Source organism: Schistocerca cancellata, chromosome 1 (genome assembly GCF_023864275.1).
Source record: "Schistocerca cancellata isolate TAMUIC-IGC-003103 chromosome 1, iqSchCanc2.1, whole genome shotgun sequence".
Classification (NCBI taxonomy): Eukaryota; Metazoa; Arthropoda; class Insecta; order Orthoptera; family Acrididae; genus Schistocerca; species Schistocerca cancellata.
In genome coordinates, this window is record NC_064626.1 from 202400625 (window position 1) to 202418998 (window position 18374).

Consider the following 18374-nt stretch of genomic DNA (forward strand, 5'->3'; position numbering starts at 1 on the left):
TATTGTACTCCTGTTTTCGTGTTCCGTGATTGTCAGTGTTAATTTCCAGTTCTTGTAACAGTCCCTGAAAAGCTTCTATGTCGTCTTTGCAACGTCCTGCTAAAATAATATGTCGTAAATGTTCAGGCAGTTTGATTAAGCAAATGCGGATGAGTTCTGAGGGGCTGTATGGGTTTTAAAGATACTGATTCTTGTGCAACATGTCTTCAAAATATTTGACAAGACTGGAAAATTCAGATTGTTCAAAGTGTTTCATCATCATGATGCTATGTTTTACTCGGTCTTGTGTAGCTTGAGACCAATACGCTGAGAGGAAGGCATGATAAAATTCTCCTTCACTGTGACAATCATGAATGACCGATCGCATTCTTACAGCTGGTTCATTCTCCAAGTAGCCACACATAAATTCTAATCTGTGTTCTAATGACCAGTTGGGAAGAAAACAATGAGAGAATTGAGGGAGCCACGCTTGTGGATGAATGTCGTTGGCAGAATTCTTAAACGTTTTGAATTTACGTGTAGTAATGAACAGCTTATAGTCAAAATCATCATGTCGGCGAGTCGCATGTCGGTCATTGTTACGTCGTTTCGGCGGTTCCATCTCAAAATTCGGTGTATCTTGCCAATTTCTTTCATAATTTCCGAAGTGCCCTGTGTTATTATTTTGTGGCTGTTCCGTATTTCTATGTCCCTCTTCCCGTATTGGAGCACGAGTGTCCTCTGAAATACGTAATTCTTGTATTACCTGTGTCAGCTGATCTTGTACTTCCCGGATTTCTCTTTGGTGTTGCGTATTAATTTGATTCAGATTTTGTTTCAGTTTCCTAATTTGTTCGCACTTTTCTGTGTCATTAAAGACTACCGGTTTTGTGTCATTCACATTATCATCTACCTTCGTAGATAAGTTAGTGACCTGATCCGAAAGTTCGGCTACTTTCTCCGATAGTGAACACATTTCCTCAGTGTGTTTTTCTGAACCAAGTTTCAGAGTGTCCATTTGTGTTGAAATCGAATCTACTGTGTCCTTTAAGTTTTCCTGAGTTTTAGCAAGTTGCGTAACCGAATCGGTAGATGCAACTGAGTCAATTTTAGCCCACAAGGTCTCATGATTTTCATGAACAATGCTTTGCAGATCTTTTATGGCTGCTTCGTGATTCTGTAATGCATTTTCATGCCGCGAAAAAATAGGTTGAAAATGCTCACAAATTTGTGTTTTTACGTCATTACAGACTTTTTGACATTTCGATTCAATGTTATGTAACTGAGTAGTTAAATCTTCACGTGTTTGTTCAAGTGTGGTGTCTAACTTCCGAAGATTTTGTTCCATTGTGTCTAACTTTTGAAGATTTTGTTCCACTGTGTTTAACTTTTGAAGATTTTGTCCCATTTGTTTCTGATTTTGTTCAAGCGTTGTGTCTAACTTTTGTAGCCTTTGTCCCATTTGTTGCATTAACTGTAATAACAGTGCACTGGTGTCTGAAACATGTTCCTCAGTGCTATTCGGCAACGCATTTGAACCGGCAATATTCGCAGTTTGAATAGCAGAAAATGTGTCTTGACTTATTTGAGAAAAGGGTGAGGACGCAAAACCTGAATCTACAGTATTTGCAAGATTGTGTCCTGTCATTTCGGATTCCTGAGGCAAGCTGTTGCCGACCGATCGATCGATAATGCTTCCCTGTTCACTAATTGTTTCACTGTCTTCACCATTATTTGCAGCCCGTTCCATTTCCCTATGTACAATTACCAAATTACTACTTTGAACATTAGTTAATTCATTACTCGGTGGCGCTAACACACTGCTTTCGTCTTCACTGTCATTTCTCAGTTTACTTTGGAGCCTAGTATTACGTTTTTCACACGCCATTATTGTCACAATATTTCACACGACAACACAAAAAAAACACAATTTGAAGAGCAAAAATAAGAGAACACATTAACATAGAACTGAAAATAATATCTAGTTAATTGCAAGCGCAGCTGCGAAATACTTGGTGCAAATCTACATGCATGTCACAACTGTTTTACTGTGCAACAATGAAAAACCACAACTACCAAGGAAATTCTCTCTATAATTACGCGCTAGCAATAAACAAAAGCTACACTAAATTCACAAACTACAAGAAAAAATCAGAAGATTCCAGTGAGGTATCCTCGGCTAAGGGTCGACATATGAAACGTCCCCTTTGAACAATTATACATGACTGTGCTTCAACTGACACACAATATTTTTAGCGCAACGCAATCTGACTTTCAAAAATCCCTACAAAAGAATGGCCCTGACTGACATTAACCTATACCTTTCACAAATCACTTACCTCACAAAAATCTTCATTACACGAACTACTGCAATACAGCGAGCGGCACTACTGCCAGCTAAATAAAAGATTCAAACTACGGAAGGCACTAACTACTGATGGGCATAGTTAGCAAATGAAAGATTTTTATAGAGAACAAACAATGTATTTACCTTAATAGTCATAATATATATAGCAGTTCATGACATCCAGTCTAACAAATTTCAAAACTCCGCCATCCCTCTCCCCACATCCACCACTGCTGGCGGCTCACCTCCAACTGCGCAACGCTACGCGCTGTTCACATCCAGCTGCTGCTGCCCAACACTACAATGGCAGACAACAATGCAAACTAGCCAGATACTGCACACAGCACAGCCAGTGATTTTCATACAGAGCGCTACGTAACGTTGCCAATAAGAAAACATAAACAGCCTACTTACAACACCAATACCCAAAAAGGGAAGTAGGAGTAATACGCTGAATTACAGGCCTATATCACTAACGTCGATTTGCAGCAGGGTTTTGGAACATATACTGTGTTCGAACCTTATGAAGTACCTCGAAGAAAACGATTTATTGACACATAATCAGCACCCATTCAGAAAATATCGTTCTTGTGAAACACAACTAGTTCTTTATACTCATGAAGTAATGAGTGCTATCGACAGGGGACGTCAAATTGATTCCATGCTTTTATATTTCCAGAAGGTTTTCGACACCGTTCCTCAAGAGCGATTTCCAACCAAACTGCGTGCTTATGGAATATCACCTCAGTTGTGCGATTGGATTCGTGATTTCCTGTCAGAAAGGTCACAGTTCATGGTAATAGACGGAAAGTCATCGAGTAAAACAGAAGCAATATGCGGCGTTCCTCAAGGAAATGTTATAGGCCCTCTATTGTTCCTGATCTATATTAACGACATAGGAGACAATCTGAGTAGCCGTCTTAGATTGTTTGCAGATGATGCTGTCATTTACCGTCTTCTAAAGTCATCGGATGACCAAAACGAATTGCAAATTAAGATATCAGTATGGTGCGAAAAGCGGCAATTGACCCTGAATAAAGAAAAGTGTGAAGTTATTCACATGAGTACTAAAAGAAATCCGTTAAATTTCGATTACGCGTTAAGTCACACAAATCTGAAGGTTGTAAATTCAACTAAATACTTAGGGATTACAATTACAAATAACCTAAACTGGAACGATCCCATAGATAATGCTTTGGGAAGAGCTAACCGAAGACTGCGATTCATTGGCAGAACACTTAAAAGGTGCAACAGGTCCACTAAAAAGACCGCTTACCCCACGCTTGTCCGCCCTACTATGGAGTATTGCTGTGCGGTGTGGGATCCGCATGAGGTGAGACTGACGGATGACATCAAAAAAGGTCAAAGAAGAGCAGCTCGTTTTGTATTATCGCGAAAACGAGGAGATAGTGGCACAGACATGATACGTGAATTGGAGTGGCAATCATTAAACAAAAGTGGTTTTCGTAGCTTCACTTTAATTATAACCACCAAGTACCACTACCAACGGACACGCTTTGAGGTAGTTCTGCCTGGATACTGCACATGCAATTTTGAAATAAAAGTAAACTTCCTGTGTCTTTACAATTAGTGAGCAAGTAAAATTCCCATGTATATGCTTAAAGTGACGAGTTCCCAGTTTTACATTCTGTACTATTTTCTATCCAGAATTGTTCATAAAATATCGGTAACGTTCCCCTAGTAGAATGTACGTCACTGCCTTAGACTGAAGAATTGTTGTGCTGGATGTCTGCCTCTACACTCTGCGCATCCCAGTGAAGTTTCTGGCAGAGATACTTTTGATTGTGGTACGTGTCTTCCTATTCCATTCGCGCACAGACCGTGGAATGAGTGGCTGCTTGTACGCCTCTCTGCGAGCTATTAGTTGCCTGATTTTACCTGCACGATAGATGCGGGACTGATAGATTGGTGGTTGAAGAATATTCGTAGTTTTTGTCCTAAAAGGCGCTTCCTGAAGTTTTCTCAGCACGTTCTCGCTGGATGTGCTGTACGTCTGTGTGCCTTGTTAGAACATCATTTCTGATATACTCTCTCGCCTGTCAAACAAGCCATTAACCATTCACACCTCCCGTCTTTGGTCAGACCTCGTCTGGGTTCCACATAGCTGAGCAGCACTGAAATCATTGGTATAAGGGCGTGCAAGTATTTTGTTTGCAGTCTATTATGAAATGAGAGCCCACGACCAAAATTTTTGACTTATAGCAGTACGGTAAGAACCGTGTAAAATCGCTAGATTCGATTGCCCTAAAACAAAAACTACTAATTCCAGAATTTTGTTGTGTCACGTGTGATTTGACTGCATCTTGAAAAATATCAGAAAATTTTGCTGAACTGTGTCGTAGCAATACATCTGAAATTAATTAGTCAAAATCACTCATTCTTCTACAGAATCCTTATAGCAAAATACATGGTAACTCTACTTTTCGTGGATGTTGGATTTTCATGTAAAAGAAAGTCACTGAACTCCGGTAACTGGCTACCGTAAAACATGAAAAATCGTAGCATCCCTCGTTAGTTGTCACATCATCCTAAATCTGTGGGGCTTAGATCTGTAAGGTCTTCCGTACAAGGGTTGCTGCATATTTGCCCAGTATATTTTGTTCTCAATAATTGCTTTTACAATTCTGTTTTGCACGCGGTACATTGTAAGTGTCGTAATTAGATGAATCTGGATTTAGAGATGTAGAAGACTGTTCATTTCTCATTTCATATCATTTTGTAAAATGTTTAATATACCCAGACACACACGGCAAAATTGTTTTCGTTGTGTAAGCTGTAAGTGAACAATTCTAAGACTTTCAATACATACCCGGTATCAGAAGTACTTATACCTGCCTTTCGGTAGCGTGTAGAATTCGTCAGCACTTTTCTTTCCCTTGCGATAGAATGTGGGTTTTTAATCACAGCCGGTCACAGCACGAAAAGAAGGTAGAGATTTTGCTAGAGACGTCCCAGTGTTTCATGCAGATGATAAATACCAACGTAACTAAGTGAATTACCAACGCCAACATCGATCCAAATCTTTATGGAACTTTTACCAATAGCATATTCTCAAGCACTATAATAAAAATTTTAGTGTCACAGCATCCAATAGATATTTGACCATGTTGATCTGTTTGACAAATATGGTAAATAATCTTGGTATCTGCCTCCTTGTGTTCTCGATAAATTACATACTTCATATAAAGAACACCAAACACGGTCAGCAAGTTTTCACCAACTGCAGAAAAACAGATTACGTCTGTTCAGTGAGACAAAACAGACTAAGTGTCTCTTAAAGTACCCAAGAAGGGAGACCGAATAATTAAATAAGTTATCTCATTATTTGTCCTATGGACAACTAACAGCTCTTCCACCCAGCTTAGGTGATCTGACAAGGTGACCATCGGACCTGTAAATCACGGATTTTGATGATACGTTGTAGAGGAAGCTGTGTTGAGTATCAGGCTAGCGGCTTTTCATTCTACGGTTCCCAGTTTCCGAGAAAACCTGTATTCAAGTTTTATGTGTACCTACTATACCCGTAATGCTAACTCTGTTTCTACCGAGCGTGCGTGGTATATGGGCTGAGGTTCACAGCTACCACACTGACGGTGGGGGTTCAGAACCTGCCCGTGTATCTTTTTTTTTTTCAATTTCATCGCAAAGAATGTCATTAAATACCAAAGCCATGCAAAGCTATACAAAAATAGTCATTTTCACCCTAGTAGTTGAAACGTCCCCTTAGAACAAATTATACATGACTGTGCTTAAACTGACACACAATATTTTTTTTAGCACAACGCAATCTGACTTTCAGATATCCCTACAAAGGAATGGCCCTGACTAACATTAACCTATACGTTTCACAAATCACTTACCTCACAAAAATCATCAATACTCGAACTACTGCAATACAGCGAGCGCCACTACTGCCAGCTAAATAAAAGATTCAAACTACGGAAGGCACTAACTAGTGATAGGAATAGTTAGCAAATGAAAGATGTTAATAGAGAACAAACAATGTATTTACCTTAATAATCATAATATATACAGCAGTTCATGACATCCATTCTGTACTCAAAAATCCGCCATCTCATTTCCCACACCCACCACTGCTGGCGGCTCACCTCCAACTGCGCAACGCTAGGCGCTGTTAACATCCAGCTGCCCAACGCTACAATGGCGAGTATTACAACAATGCCAACCAGCCACAGACTGCACACAGCACAGCCAGTGTTTTTCATACAGAGCGCTACGTAACGTTGCCATTAAGAAAACCTAAACAGCCTACTTACATAGTATCATTAATCAACCAACTGTTGCGGCAAACTTTCTTCAAGTGTATATTCCTTTGTGTTTCGTAGTTAAAATTCCAGATATTTAGACAGATCGAAAGAGTTCTCAACGATGAATTACTGTGGAGGGATTCCAGATAAAGACGAAAACAAAAATACATTATTTTGGTCTCAACTATGCAATTAATACCGATCGAACAGGCTGCCAGTACCAGTCGCGATACAAGGAGCGGAAACAGATTTGGACAATATTAGCCGTTCAGCAAAGATATTCTCTTGCGTTTTCGTGTGTATGCAAGAACCATCTGGGAGACGTGGACGGAATGTTCAGAAAATACTTTACGAGCTGACTCATAGATTAAAAAATATAACTGTGACATACATAAAACCAGGGAAGTTCACGAAAGTGCTGCACGAAATTTTTAAAATCTGACATGCTAGCGTACATGGGACAAGAAAAATTTCTCCTCATTATTGACTCGTGTGAGGGCAGACTGATCAGACACGTTATGATCAAATGTTTGTAAATGGAAAACAAGCATACACCTGCACCGTAAAAGGTATCCCACCCAAATGTAACCCACTTTGCCAAATCTGTGATGTTTATTTTTACAGGCATGTTAACATTTTCACGAAAAAAATTAAAAATGCTCCTGCTTGCTAAAGGCTATTAGGCAAATCGCTTCGACGGAGGATTCCATAAAAATACGTTCTTTAATTCTGCACCAGTTGAGTGCACCTGCTTTATTAGGAATGATGAAAGAAATGTTCTTTACTTTAACGAACCGTGTTTCTCAGTATCGTTTCTAAAAAATCTGACTGCATGCAAGGTAGTAACTTTCGTTAAATGTGTGTGATCTTCTACGAATTTGTGTTTCTGTTATTTAGGTACTAGCACAACAAGCGATGTAAAGTAAATGTCGTGTGACTAGGCCCTCCCGTCGTGTAGACCGTTCGCCGCGTGCAAGTCTTTCGATTTGACGCCACTTCGGGGGCGTGCGCGTCGATGGGGACGAAATGTTAATGTTTAGGACAATACAACACCCAGTCCCTGAGCGGAGAAAATCTCCGACCCAGCCGGAAATCGAACCCGGGCCCCTAGGATTGACATTCTGTCGCACTGAAAAATCAGCTACTGAGGCGGACAACAAGGGATGAATGTGATAGCGAGCAAGACGATTCTGTGATCTATTCTGTAACAAACAGAATACACATTTGAAGAAAGTTTGCAAGAATGATTGATTTATTAACGAAATAACTGCGACGAAAATTACTATTCATGAATAATTTTACATTATATATACTATTTAATGATATTCTGTACGATGAAATTGGAAAAAAGTCCTCGGGTGTGATATGAACTCATATCACCAGCATGTTGGCCGTAAAATTTAGTCGCTGCGCTATGATCGCTAGCTCGAAAAGGGACTAAAGGAGGTACACATAAACTTTCGATATCGATTTTCTCGGAAACTAGGGACCGTTTCACGCAAAGCCGCTAGCCAGGTACTGACGACACGTCTCCCATCTGCAACGTACCTAAGACTCATCAAAATGCCTCATCGACAGGTCTGATAGTCCCCTTGTGAGGTACACTGGGCTATGATTTCCATATTCCTGTCTAATGAAAACTGAAATAGACAATGAATTTGCTTGTTTTAATGTACGAGGGTCACTCCAAAAGAAATGCACACTATTTTTTTTAAACCCATCTTTTATTCTACATGTGTGAAAGTTTTACGATGTGTAGATACATCCTTTAGGAACAATATTTCCATTTCTCCACATAATTTCCATGCCTCTCAACTGCCTTACGCCATCTTGGAACCAGCACCTGTATACCGCACGGTAAAATTTTGGCCAACCTGTTGGAGCCACTGTTTGGCAGCGTGCACGACGGAATCATCATCTTCAAACCTTGTTCCACGAAGAGTTTCCCAAAGAGACGATAGTCACATGGAATCAGGTCAGGTCTGTAAGGTGTGTGTTTCAGTGTTGTCCATCCGAGTTTTGTGATCGCTTCCACGGTTTTTTGACCGACATGTGGCCGTGCATTGTCGTGCAACAGCAAAACATCCTGCTTTTGCCGATGTGGTCGAACACGACTCAGGTGAGCTTGAAGTTTCTTCAGTGTCGTCACATATGCATCAGACTTTATCGTGGTTCCACTTGGCATGATGTCTACAAGCAAGAGTCCTTCGGAATCGAAAAACACTGTAGCCATAACTTTTCCAGCAGAAGGTGTGGTTTTGATTTTTTTCTTTCCTTGGGTGAATTTGCATGATGCCACTCCATTGATTGCCTCTTCGTCTCTGGTGAAAAATGATGGAGCCATGTTTCATCACTTGTCACAATTCTTCCAAGAAATTCATCTCCACCATTCTCGTACTGTTCCAAAACTTCGCTGCATACCATTTTTCTTGTTTCTTTGTGAGCCACCGTCAACATCCTGGGAACCCACCTGGCACAAACCTTTTTTGACGGCAACACTTTCAGTATTCTGCAGACACTTCCTTCCCCTATCCCAGCGTAGCGTGACAATTCGTTCACTGTGACGCGTCTGTCAGCAGTCACCAATTCGTTAACTCTCTGCACATTGTCTGGAGGACAATCCTCAAAACTGCCGTGCCCGCTTTCATCACGTGACCTACTTGCCCACCGACTTACTGCGATCGACAGCAGCATCTCCATACACCTTTTTCAAACTCTTGTGGATGTTACCCACTGTCTCGTTTTCACAGCACAGGAATTCTATGACAGCACGTTGCTTCAGACGAACAAGTGTAGCAGCCATCTTGAAGACATGGTGTGACGGCGCCACTCACGGGAACAGGTTGAACTAAGTTTGAAAACTAGCGGGAAGGATGTATCTTCACACTGTAAAACTTTCACACATGCAGAATGAAAACTGTATTTTTACAAAAATAGTGTGCATTTCTTTTGGAGTGACCCTCGTATGTGGTAGATTTTTGTTTACGTAGTCTGTTTCTAACTCTATAAATTTTACTATTGTTGGTTCGCCAGCCTGGAGCCCAACAATCGTTAAAATGTCTGACTGCAGAAGAGCCACGATTTCTACCATCATAAGACTCCGCTTCAATCAAGCCTCTTTCCCACAACATCTACATCGGATCAGCGTTAACAGTTCACCAGCATGTGAGTGAGATCCTGTGTCGGAAGCTGATGTCAACCACATCTTATTTATGTGCCCCAAATTTGACCGTGAACGGTTGGTCTTTCTGAAGACATTGCTGAGTATGGGCTACCATCTTCCTCAATCAGCTTCTTCTCTTTTGTGTACTAAAGACGTTCGTCTATATAAAGTGATAGTTAACTTCATCAAGAGTACTGGTTGCAATCTGTATGTTTTAATGGTGTACATAAATTATAAATATGTCTTGTTGATGAAGATATTTCAGAATTGGTGTGAATTGTAAGCCAAGACACTTTTAATTGTTTTCCAATTGAATTCAATTCAATTTTTAAAACATTATGTACAAAACTGTAACAGTTAAGCTTTTTCTTCTTGTAAATATGAATTTCTGTATTTGTTTATTCAATTATGTTTACATTGTCACTATGTGTTGCCGATGGCTAAATTGAGTACACACTCAAAGGCCAAATAAACAAAAAAAAGTTAACAAATCAAACTACTAGATGATTGGTACCCGATTTGGGGCTAAGGAATTGTCAGTAGATTACTTTTGTGCAGAATAGTTACATTTTCTCTTCTTATAACATTATTCCTGTTCTGAAGAATTCACTGAATTACTTCATTGGCCCTGCAGCCAACCGCTCCAGAAATACTAGAGCAAAGCCGGCCGGGGTGGCGGAGCGGTTCTAGGCGCTACAGTCTGGAAGCGCGCGACCGCTACGGTCGCAGGTTAGAATCCTGCCTCGGGCATGGAAGTGTGTGATGTCCTTAGGTTAGTTAGGTTTAAGTAGTTCTACTTTGTAGGGGACTGATGACCTCAGAAGTTAAGTCCCATAGTGCTCAGAGCCATTTGAACCATTTTGAACCAGACCAAAGCTTCAACCTTGCCTTATAGACTTTTTAACAGACTTTTTTCGTCGTTCTATCTATTTTAATAATACTTGACTATAATATGTTTTGTAAATTAGTTGTCGGTCTGATTTATCCCCATTACCCTCAATATTTTGAACAGCCCCATGTTTCATAACTCATCTTTTTTCACTAACAAGAACAACGTCAGAATTTAATATCCAATTCAGGAGGAACGTAGGGTCCTTTTTTTTTTTTCTTAAACCGGGTGGTGCGAGAATTTGTGGAGCCACGTGGAGGCGCTGTTGAGTGATTACCTGGCGCCGAAGTGCAAGTATTTACGGCGGCACGCGGGCGGCGGTATAAATCTCGGCGGACTCTTCTCTCCGTGTTGTGGGCCGCCCGCCTATTTGCGCGGCAGACCGCAGGAACGCCCCGCGGCTGCTGGTGGCGATGCTGTTGTTGCTGGAAGTTTGCGCCAGCCAGCCAGATAAATCAGGAGCTGAACGCAGGTTGGAGGGGGCGCCTTGGGGCCACATATTTCTCGCGCTGCGCTGCACTGCCTGCAGAAACTGCCGCGCGAGCACAGACGAGGAGGTCGGCAAACAGGGCCCGTCTGGGGACTCGCCGTAATGTTCTGTCCTCGCTACTGTATGGGTACGTTTATACTGCGGCTCCGCTGCTGCCACCTCTCTGCCGACAGGTCGCACCTCGCCTCGTTACATTTACGCTGCAGCCTCGCTACTCGCTGCTCGCCGGAATTAATTACCCGGCAGCTGTTCACATAGCTGGCAGGGTGCTAGCAAAGTCAAGCATGGCACTGCTAGAGAGACCTTTACAGTAGCCAATCACGGCTCAAGTTGCAGGACTAGCGGCGATGGTCACAGGGCGAAACACAAACCAACTTGATATCATTGTCTAGCGGAGATCGTAGCGAGCAGCGCTGGTGCAGGTTAAATGGGCCGGTAAGACTCTCTGGGTTTGTTTCATCAGTGCTGGGCCATGCTGGCGAGCAGAGAGGTGGCAGCAAATGGCACACCAACAGCGTTCCTCACGCACGGTACCTTGCAGCTGCACTGTTGGCCTTTAAAATTACAATACCAGGAAGGATAGCAAATATCGAATGTGGTTTTTGTGGGTGAACACCCTGGTCCGCCATCTTGGATCGTCATCTTGAATGTTTTGAATTGTACACCAGCATGATAATGTACTGTCTTGTAACTACTGACCCGCCGGGCGTGGTGGGCGAGCGGTTCTAGGCGCTTCAGTCTGGAACCGCGCGACCGCTACGGTCGCAGGTTCGAATCCTGCCTTGGGCATGGATGTGCGTGATGTCCTTAGGTTAGTTAGGTTTAAGTAGTTGTAAGTTCTAGTGGACTGATGACCACAGATGTCAAGTCCGATAGTGCTCAGAGCCATTTGAACTATTTAGAAAAATCTTTGGAGCAGTACTGTGCAATATGTCACAGTAGCGACTTTTATGATTCCTTAAAGTATGTATTGTATCTCTCCATAATACTCCCAGCATTTTGTAACATTTCTGTCTTTTGGAATTCCACAGATCGCATCTCAGTTGAGCAAAGATAGAGTGGCCGACAGATGACGTCATACACTGGTAACTACGACAGATGTTTTGACCTACTTATAGCAATCGTTGGAAACTGTGCATACTGAATCTAAGTGTGTCGTGTAGATCTTGCCTGTCAGAACTATTCAGAAATTGAAGAGGATTTCATTGCTACATTTTGGACGACTGTAGCATAGCAGGACACACTATTAGGTACAATACAACAACGTCAGTGCAAAATGTTGGTGTAGCGTTATGTACTTATTTGAACCTGATTCTCCAACTGAAAACAGAGTTCTTTCCAGGCATTTAGTTTCCACTGTCACCAATCTCTGTACCACTCACTGAACTCTGTTTTTGTGTTATCTATGAATAGCTATAATATAATTTTGTAATTACATAGGGACAATAATAAAATTCGTTGTATGCAAGCATTATACATCCAGTATGATGTGTGTCTACGATACAAGACTTGAATCATGCTACATTGGTCTGAAGGCGTATATAGTTGAGTGTAATTTGATACATGCAGTCATGACACCTCAGCTGCTATTGGATGGGGCCGAGAGCTGCCTAAAACCCGAAGTAGGGAGCCCTAAGATATTTAGTGGTTCACGGAACACTTATCAAAAAGATATATTAGACGACATAGAAGAGGGTGTGTTCACTACAGATGACAAAAATATCATCTCTACTGAGGTCGACATTGAGTATGACAGTGAAGTTATCTTGCCGCTTGTAATAGGTGTAGGTGACATCAAGTTAATTGTCGGGTGTTTTTTGCGACCATCCGATTCTGCTGCGATGGTTGTACAGTTACTGACAGGAAGTCTACGGTCAGTAGTGCAGAAGTGCCTAGATCGTGTAATATTAGTTGGAAGCGACCGATTATTAGCTGGGATGCCTATGGATTCATTGCAGGGGGCGCAGACAGACAGTCTAGCGAAGTTATTTGAATATATTTTCCGAAAACTGTCTTGAGCAGCTAGATCGACAGCACACAAGCAACGGAAATATTTCAGACCTCAAAGCTACAAACAGACCTGACCTAAGCGAAGGCGTGAATATAGAGACAGAAATTAGTTACCATGATATATTCATAGTGACTCTGGTTTGTTTAATACGAAATTCGAGAAATTCTGAGGAAGCAAAGCTGTTACACTAAAAAAAAGAAAGCACACACACACACACACACACACACACACACACACACATGACGACAAGCAAAAGTTAATACAAATTAGTGCGTTCTTAAAAAGGTCTATGTGATGTTTGCAACTAGCATCGCCATATCTTATCAAAAGATCTTGCCAAGAACCTGAGAAAATTTTTGTCCTTTGTAAACTACTAAGTGAGTCTAAGGCTTCTATTCAGTGACCCTTTCACCATTCTGGTGTGGCAGTAGAAGACAGCAAAAGTAAAGCCGATGTTTTAAGTTTCGCCTTTAAGAAACTGTTCATGCAGGAGAATTGTACAAACATTCTCTCGTTTGACCACCTTACAGACGCCAGGACATAGTAATAAGCATTGCTAGTGTAGAGAGACAACTGAAAGAGTTAAAAGCAGGTAAGTGGCCAGGTCCTGATGGAAGCGCAATTCGGTTTGACAAAGGGTGCCCTACAACATTGGCCTCTTATTTAACTTCCATGTATCGTGACTCTCTCGCCCAGTGCAAGGTCCCAAGAGACTTGAAAAAAGTGCAGGTCACTCCTGTATCTGAGAAGGGTAAAATAGTGGTCTCCAAAATTTACAGACCAATATCTTTAACATGGGGTTGCTCCAGAATCCTTGAACATATTCGTCATTCAAATATAACAAATTTCCTTGAAAGTGGTTGAGAGATTGCAGGGCATTCTTACTTCTGATACTGTGTCATGGTGCTAAATGATCTTAGGGATGTGATCTTTATTACTTGTTGGTATATTGGATACGATCTCACTTCATTCACATGATGAAATGGTTAGCAGTAGTTAACATTCTACCTTGTGTGCTCTAGTGAAGGAATAGCAGTAAGCTTTACCTGCATTGAAAGAAGGAGAGTGTCGAGTTAATTGACTGCAGTAAAAGAGTGCGGCAGCTGAGGGCTGAGGAGAGCGTTTTTTCTGCAGAACCTGGGTGAATCTGTTTGTGCACTGCACAGTCGTTCGGTCTCATTGTGCAGACACATTGGATGGCGCCAGTTGGTCATCAACCGTGCCCAGGTAGGCTGACTAGCGCCAAGGAGTCGCTGGAGGTATGGCCAAAGCATGAATGATTGGCAATAAAGCAGAGGATAGGCCCTTGTTAGGTAGGAAGTCGATGAGACGGCTGCGAGTTTCTGCGAATTTCCGTGGGACAAGTCAGTGGCGCCCAGGCGCCCAGACTCTGCTACAAAACATATTTCTGAAGGCACGAGGCTTTTAGCGAGTTTATGGCCGTTCTTTGGAAACTTCGAAATGGACGAATGGATGCAACAGGGGAGATAACGATCTTTTTATGGAAGGCTGTGGTTCCTTCCAGGTCATACTTTTAGACATGGCATAAACGCGTATGAAAGAGGCCACAAAGCTAAATATTTTTTCCCTTTTCTCCCAATTAATTTTAAAGTCTCTGGTTGGTCAAAAGTGTGTATGCAGAGCAGGGGGCGTCTCCCTGCTTTGAATGGCGCACTCCAGCTCGTGACTGGCTTGTGCTTAAGAGGGAGTAGTCTAAGATGTAAATGTACTGTGCTACCTAACTGGTGAGGAAGGCTGAGAGAAAGAGAAGATCGCACTCTTGTACTGGCGCTTCACGGGTCTTTACCTAAACAGTGAGACTTGTGTCCTTTGTTAGTGTGCCACTTGGAGCCTGTGCTAGTCACTATCTGAACTATCAGAGGTACTGCTTCTCGCATCACCCGCACAACGAGTGCTGCCTGGATGTACTTATTTGTTTTGAGTCGGCCGTCTAAACATTTGACATATTCTGTCACACATAGTCGTGGCACGGAGTCAAATTGGTCTGGCAGACCAGCAAACGGGTTCACCTGCACACTGGAATCCACCTGGGTTTGAGGGGCTCATAGAGAAGTACCTGCATTCCGAATTAGCTGAATGCGAGACCGCGTGTTTGCATACTTCTGGACACGCGCTTTTATTAACAGATTGTCACTGTCCATGACTGCTGTCGCCGAGCGCATCATGGTGCCGCTCTGGCCAGCAGAAGGGTAAAGTATTTGCTGCTGCGTCGTAGTGCTCCAATATATGCTACTCAGCACCCTGTTCTTTGGAACCACATTTTTCTTTATGGAATAGCAGAGTGTAGATGCTTCATAATACCGTAGTTTTTGGGCTATACCACAGATTCACATATAGGAAGTCAGGTAAAGCGATTAGTTCTGGCTAGTGTCGGTGTTGATTCCCAGCTGATCACTTTGTTCACCATAGACCCCATATTATTGAACGCGTATCTTTTGTCATGTGATGTTAAGAATTAGAGTGCTGCAACGCTCCATGTTTGACCGGTCAGGCTCGCCTCTTGACTGGGGGACCGAGCCGCTCGTGTCCGGCCCCATACGACTCGGCTCGGTCACGTACTCGCCCCATGTCTGATGTCCGGATTCCGGACACGCGGATAACCGAGCATGACCGGTCACCGCTGACGTCTCAACTCGCCTCGCCACGGCTCGCTGCTCTGTACTGCCAACGCCTCTCTCTCTCTCTCTCTATTTCTGTCTGTCTCTCTCTCTCTCTCTCTCTCTCTCTCTATTTCTGTCTCTCTCTCTCTCTCTTTCTTTTAATACAAAAGTAACGTTTCCAAGAACGGGTACGTTACACAGCTAAATTCACAGAGCACTTTCTTTTATAATATTTACTCCCGTCTTCCTAACGTCCGGGAATTTTGTTGTAAATAAAACATTGATCAGAAGAGACCAATCTGTGTTAATGTAATGAGATGTAAGCGTCAAATAGTGCACCTGATTATGCGAATCAGTCCACATATCAACTATCGCAGCACATGTTTTATTAATAACAATAACAGAAGGCATTATACTGTTTCGTATTGCATCAGCTTGTTCTTTGACATGTCTGCTTATTGTATTATTGTCTGCTTATTGTATTATGACATCTGCCACGTCAACTTTTCCATAATGCGCACCTAGATGTATTAATTCTTGGCCTAGTTCTCTGAAACCTTCACCGCAAACAGCATTAAAAGGTCTCATATCTTTAGCACACATTGCAACACACTTTCCTGTAATACTATTTTTTATTACTGCCGGTATTCCTGAAGGAGCTGTATCTTTGTGAGGTTTCTCGCAACTGTGTTTCTTTAAAAGAGTGGTTCCCGACTGGAAACACAATAATGTGGAGCACTTTATGCACGATACGTATCCAGTAGACGCACTGTTTTCGTCTACAACCACCAAAAATATGCTCCGTACTTGGCTTTTTAGACCTTCCCGTCTCTTCAATGTGTAAACATTGATTTCAATCTTACGTCTTACCGCACTGGTTTCCTCGCACTGCATGATTGCAGAGAGAGAGAGAGAGACACACCACAAATGAGAAGCCCGTACTGACTGCAGTCTCACACGGATAATGACACGTGTAATGTGTTTGAAGTTGCGTGCTACGTATTCGGTCACGGCTTCTATGCTCGTTCACTAGAACTAGTGCGGGCAGCCTATCCAGTTAGGGTGTGCTCGCCCCACCTCGTATTTTGTGCTCGCTTACTCGGTCATGCAGGACTCTATTAAGAATGAATAAGTCAATTGTTATTTAGACCACAACTCCTGCCAGTGTTCTGGATAACATTACCTTTGCCATTTATTAAAGTCTTGATTGCAATTGAAAGAGGGAAGCTTGCATGGTATTGCTTCTGTCTGCGAATCAGCACGGTTTTAGGAAGCATTGTTCATGCGAAACTCATCTTGTCCTTTTATGACGTGATATAGACCTATGGATGAAGAGTAACAGGCAGGTTCCATATTTCTAGGTTTGCGAAAACCATTTGACACGCTACCTCACTGTAGACTGTTAACAAAGGTGCGAGCATATGGAATAGGTTACCAGGCAGGCTTGCAGAGTACATATGTAGATATAGATGTAGATGTCGATTCTTATGAAGACACTTCACAATAGTATCTAGAATGGTAATGAGGCAAACTTGGTATTGGTGGCATATTACTGTAGACATAACATTCAGAACTTTTATGCTGCCAAATGTGGGCATTCGTCAATGGATTAACGTTGCGTGTTTTCTGCCACATAGCTCCGTCTATGTTGTGACGAAATAAAAAAAAATGGTTCAAATGGCTCTGAGCACTATGGGACTTAACATCTATGGTCATCAGTCCCCTGGAACTTAGAACTACTTAAACCTAACTAACCTAAGGACATCACACAACACTCAGTCATCACGAGGCAGAGAAAATCCCTGACCCCGCCGGGAATCGAACCCGGGAGTGACGAAATCAGCAGGTGGCTCTACCGCGCATAAACACAAGTGCCCTGCAGACCAGTGTAATACTTCTCTGTTGATTTTGCTTTAACACATTGACCTAATGACTGTGGAATGGCTTTAAATTATCATCGACTCGTTTGAACCATGTGTTCTGCAGGCACACCTTGAGAGCATTTGTCCGATGCAATGTGTTCAACTGAATATATTTCATGCACGAAAGATGATAAACAGTCCGCAGGTGCAGAAATTACGCGTTTCAGTTCCTTTCAAACTTGTTTGAAAAGCTTGGTTAATAAAATATGAGATCCTGGGAGGGGACGCCAAATGAAAAGCTTCTACTTATGTATCTAATCTAGACTGTAATAAGAAAAATGGGAAGGAACTGTTCATCAGAACTGAGGGAGGATTTGTGATCTAAATCACAATAGATTTATTCATTATTAACATTACAAGACAACAAAAATCACGAAAGAAACATTAGACAAACATTTTTTTTAACAAACCCTTTCACTAACATGGGGTGTATGGTGTACAAAGTGATCACCTGGGGATCGACACACGACACTAACCAGAACACTAATCGCTTCATCTGACTTCATACACGCGAATCTGGGTTATGGCACAAAACTACTCCACCACCAAGCATTTGTACTCTACTATTCAAAAAAGAAAAATATGGTTCGAAAGAACATGGTGCTGAGAAACACATATTAGAGCCCTATGCCCCAGTAGTGAATACTTTACCCTCCTGCTGGT